Source organism: Phragmites australis, chromosome 21 (assembly GCF_958298935.1).
Source record: "Phragmites australis chromosome 21, lpPhrAust1.1, whole genome shotgun sequence".
In the NCBI taxonomy this organism is placed as follows: Eukaryota; Viridiplantae; Streptophyta; class Magnoliopsida; order Poales; family Poaceae; genus Phragmites; species Phragmites australis.
Genome location: NC_084941.1, coordinates 16,619,169 through 16,624,579, shown reverse-complemented (window position 1 = coordinate 16,624,579; position 5,411 = coordinate 16,619,169). Strand labels below are relative to the sequence as shown.

Below are 5,411 nucleotides of genomic sequence, written 5' to 3'. Positions count from 1 at the left end.
CATGGCTTTCGGGTCTGGGCCCAGGTCTGATAAGGGTAAGTGCAAGATAGGCTCTTACAAGTTATGGTGCGACATCCATGATAGATGCAAGCGTGAGGACGAAGAGCGAAGGAGAAATGAAGACCCATAGCAAAAGAAGCAGACGCTGGAGTTGGAGATAGAAGTGCACAACGCATGCATGCCACGGTGCAACTGCGGTATAATAGCAAGCTTGAAACCGTTCCTTCTTATTTCTTTTGTCCAGTCTTCTCCACCTATCTGTGACTTCATGCAATGGTTCAACATGGAGCAAAATGTATACCAGAAGCGATGCGTGGATATAAAGATGTGATAGAGGAGGGAAGCTTATGAACGCCGTGAGTACAAGTAGCATCAGGATGAACTACTGATGAAGCAGCATGAGAAGGAGCACATTAGGAACACGACGAAGGAGCGTGTCGCAGCTCAAGCACGGGAAGCATAGAGGGAACGGAAGCATAAGAGGGTCTATCGAGCTAATGAGGGGGAGGAGGGCATGCCCTGAAAAGGGCAAATATCCTAAATACACTTATCCTAAATACACTCAGTAGAGAGTATCTATTGTAGCCGATATATTTTCATTCCCTAAGCTATGTTAGCTTTACCAGTGGCACGCTATTAGATTAGTTTTTAGGCGTACCGTACATGCCAATATTTATTGTCGTCATTTCTTTATAGTTATGATTCATTCACGTAGTGATGATAAACCCTATGTCCCATGTAATATTTGCTAGCGTATGTAATCTCCGTATAGGGTACTATGATAATTGTGCTTCACAACTACTATTGTTCAAAAATTTAGATTTTGTATCCTCACAACGCTACTGCACTAAAAATTACTCACATAATTTTACATTAACCAAATAAAAAAATATCGGCAAAATTACATTGAGTCAATATTAGCAAAAATGAACCACTCTGTCATACCGTTTGGACAACTCTTTTTAACTTTTTTATAGGATCCACATTGAATTTTGGCGGCAGTGTCTCGTTAAATACATGATAATTTTCTAATTATTAATAAAAATCTTACAATAAATACATTATATCCTCCTAATTATTAATAAAATCAATTAAAAAAGATAGTTGTCTGGCTGTTAGCAAATGGAGTGCCGATAGGCTATCGTTATTCCGTTTGCTGACAGCCATATGGACTATAAACTACTGCGACACCTTTGTTGGTATCTATCTGGATGCTTGTCGGTACACAAAATCTCGACAGACCTTTGGTCCGTATTCCGTGTGGCGACAGGCCCTTGAACCTAGTGCCACTTAGTCTGTCAACATGCGGAATACATGCAGATCTTTTCTCGATATTCTACGTATCGATGTGTATCTATTTTTATAATTTTTTAAATTTAGCTATTGTTTTTACAATTTTCTAATGAAATAATATTATTTAAAAAATTCAGCCTACAGGCATAGCCGCTGGAGCATCCACCCTCGGAACTCCCGCCTCCGGCAAGCGAGATGCCACCTCCGCCGCCGCCGCCCCCCACCGGCGGCGGTGGCAGCACCGGCTGTGCCCGACTCTCGCGCAGGACCGCTGCTACACGCGCGCCTTCCGCGGAGCCCGGCCGCCGTGCCGCTCGCGGACGGCGCCGTCGTGTACCTCTGGCTCCCGCCATCGGCCCCCGCCCCCTCCACCCAGTCCTCCTCCTGCACGGCTTCGGCGCGCGCGCCACCTGGCAGTGGGCGCCCTTCCTCCGCCCGCTCCTCGCCGCTGGCCTCGCGCCCTACGTCCCGAACCTCGTCTTCTTCGGCGCCTCGGCCTCCCCCGCCACTGACCAGTCCCCGGCCTACCAGGCCGCCTGCATCGCCGCCGCCATGGTCGCGCTCCCTGGCGCGCCGCAGCTGTACGCCCTCGTCGGTGTCAGCTACGGCGGGTTCATCGCCTACCACCTCGCCCACGCATTCCCGGCGGCTGTGGAGCGGCTCGTGCTCGTCACGGCCGAGGTGTGCCTCGAGGAGGTCGACCTGGCCGTGGGGCTCTTCGCTGTCGAGGACATTGCCGAGGCTGCCGGCCTGCTGCTGCCGCAGCGGCCGGAGGATCTCAAGAGGCTTTTGGGGCTCACCTTCTGCCGCCCTCCGCGGTTCATGCCGTCCTGCTTCATCAGGGACTACATCAGGGTAGGTAAATTCAGCGACTTGCCAACTAATTTTAGCTGCAATTACTTGCGCTGCAGCGTTGCTTGGATCAGAATGAATGATTAGGTGATACTTGATAAGGTAAATGTTTGGGGACATCGGGTGCTAAAATTGTAACTTCCAATTTGATCCAAAACTGCTTCGCGTATTGGTCCATTTGGGGTGTGTTTGCTTGCAAAAGAGGAGTTGCATCGCATAGTCTGGCTGAATGGAAGCAGACTGGGGAGTCATATATGAGTGTTTGATTGGCTGTATGAGTGGGTGCAATTATGAATGCAGTGAACCTGTAAAGGTGTTTGGTTGCATTTACGAGCGGATACAATGACCTTGTACCCTGAGACTGATGAGTAGGTCCTACTGACACTGTAGCTTATGCAGCCTACATTCGTCCAGCCTGGATGCCAGTGAAGATCGATTTGGGCGTATCGTATAGCTAGGATGACTCATGCAGGCTGCACCTGCCATGCAGGCTGCATCTTCCATGGTGGCAATCAAACAAACTTCTGTACGGGAATGTATGAGCAGATGCAAGTTTCTCGTATATGCAGGCTCGGATGCAGCAAACCAAACAAACCCTTGTGGCATTGGAGGTGCTCCTAGTTTCAAATATTCATATTTTGAGCAATTCAGTAAATTGTTGCTATAATTTGCTAAAGGTTAAGATCCAAGTTATTTAAAGAATTATGGGCTTATGGTTTTAGGTTAAACTCTAATTTATTTAGTCCATATGAAGAACTTTTTTCCTTCCTGCAGGATTCTGTGGTTTGGGTTTTCATTGGCATTATTGGTACTACACTAATATCTGATTGTACTAGACACAGTTTCGTTATCCTTTGATCAGGCCGTTCTGTAGTAGTAGTAGTGATAGATTTAACGCTGATGCATTTAGTGATTGTTAATATTCTAAAAGAAAGAAATTCAGATGAGGTCATTTAGTAATAGTTGACTTCACTTCAGGTGCACATCTGAATTGGTCTGCTGTATCTAAAATCTTGTATAACGTTTTGAATTTTGATGAATTGGTAATTGAATAATTAATATGTTGCTTCTAGATGTTTAAACTAGTAAATAGACTGTTCTTGCAAATGTATTGCATAGTGATGAAAGACTATTCCTCATTGAAAATTGGGCATGATAAGAGGGGTTAGAGGTAGCTTCTCTCCATTTGAACTTAGTGGTGTAAACATTGAGTCCTTTGCTTGAACCTGGAGCAACAGAAGCTTAATTTGTTATACTGAACTTAACATATGGGTTCAAGATGGGGGAAAAAAATCTCATTTTTGATGGACATGAACCCGTAAGTTCCTCATACTTTTCCCTAATCATTAAACAACATGATATTTATATACTCACAAACCGCAAGTCATTAAAAGCATCAGTTTAGTGTCCACTGGGTTTATACGTGTAGCATCGTAATTACATGTGTTGTTAGCAGGTTAATGCCATCAAGTTTGTGACTATGATATTGATCTATTGCTCGTGATATATATGAAATGAGCAAAATTTATGTGCACTAGTTTATTACGCCAGGAGTGAGATTTGAATTTGGACTGCCCATTGTCACTGTGCTTCTCTTACTTTGTAATAAATAGTTTGAGGAAAAATTGAATATATTTGTTCATTTTCTGTGTGCTTTTTTATAAAGGAAGTGGCTGCTTAATTCTATTAAATGCACAGTAGATTTATAAATTTTGTTTTTATTAAATTGCAGGTTATGTGCACTGAAAATGGGAAGGAGAAGACCGAGTTGTTACATTCTTTGATCAATGGAAGGAAACTTTCAGACCTTCCTAAAATTAACCAGGTAATGGTTTGTGTTTACAGAACCACAGTTCTTGACGGCCTTCATTGTATTGTTGATCGTCGAAGCTGTTGTTTCCTTTACAGTTGAATAATACTTTTTTTGAAGGACACAGTTGAATAATACTTTGTTGCATATTGTGTTGATTTGGCAGCAAACCTTGATAATTTGGGGAGAACAAGACCGGGTCTTTCCATTGGAACTTGGCGTACGGCTGAAGAGGACTGTCCATATAGATCTTTCATCATATTCAAATCTTTATCATAATCCATTAAGCTTTGGTATATAAATTCAGGCATTTGGGAGATACTTCCGAACTGGTCATCGTCAAGAACGCTGGCGATGCCATAAACCGCGAGAAGCCAGCAGAACTTTGCAGACTAATAAAGAACTACATTGTTGATCCCTCAGTTAAATAGAGATGACCACAAGGTACACAATTAATTCATCACTATAATATTTGTACTAAATGGTCAAATGCATATTCTTGAAGCCCTTTGGCTGGAAAAGTTCCACCTTTCTGAATTGAAGATCCAATGTATCACATTTATAATTTAGTTGCTGCTACAACGTTTTTACATCACCGGCATTTCTGAGAAACTTGCCCCGTTGTTCACAGGGATCTTGGAAGAATGCGATACAGAGGTTTGCCAGGTGGACTCTTCTCGACCGCTGCTATGACGCTTACATACATGCTGACTTTTACCCATGTAAGAAACTTGATTTGATTCTCCCATTGTGAAACGGACAATTTCTGACAAAATCTACTGTTCACCATAATGTATACGGCCATTCTGTAACATCAACACCTGTTTTGTCTGAGGAAGTTTGTGCTGGTTGCATCTGATGGGGACAAAAACACAAAAAATGGCCATCCTCATAAACGAGTTACGGAGTACAATGGGCCTAGAAAAAGCTATATCAAGTCGGCCTGGCTTATTATCGGCCTATTATGTCTGGCCCAATCAATTGACGTACATGCCCAATCTATTGACATACATGATTGGAATAAGTTTACTTAACCCCCTAAGTTATTGAGTGTCCGGATAACCCTTGAAGTATAAAACCAGGTATTGAACTCTACGAACTATTCAATACCGTTGAATAACTGCTTGAGGTGGTTTTGTAAGCGATTTTGCCACTGTGGTGATTACATGGCCGATGATGTGGCAGTAACTTAGCAAAGAAAAATAAAAAAAAGAAATTCTAATAGCAAAATTGAAAATTTGAATATTAATTGTAAACTCATGGATCCTAAAATTTGGAGTCCGAATTATAAATTTAAGATTCAAAACAGTGAACTTTGTGTTTTTGATTTTTTTTCTAATAATGTTGCATTCAAATATTCAAAAATTAGGAAAAATCATAATCTGAATACTTGATTAATTTTTTTTTTCAGATCTTTGCTATCAAATTTGACAAGCGGGACAACTGATTAACATTT

The 5,411-nt window shown here is 42.3% G+C and overlaps 1 pseudogene; it reads left to right on the top strand.

The window, feature by feature from the left end:
- The first annotated feature begins 1,488 nt into the window (after positions 1-1,488).
- Positions 1,489-4,833, top strand: LOC133903581 (uncharacterized; annotated as a pseudogene).
- Positions 4,834-5,411: the final 578 nt, after the last annotated feature.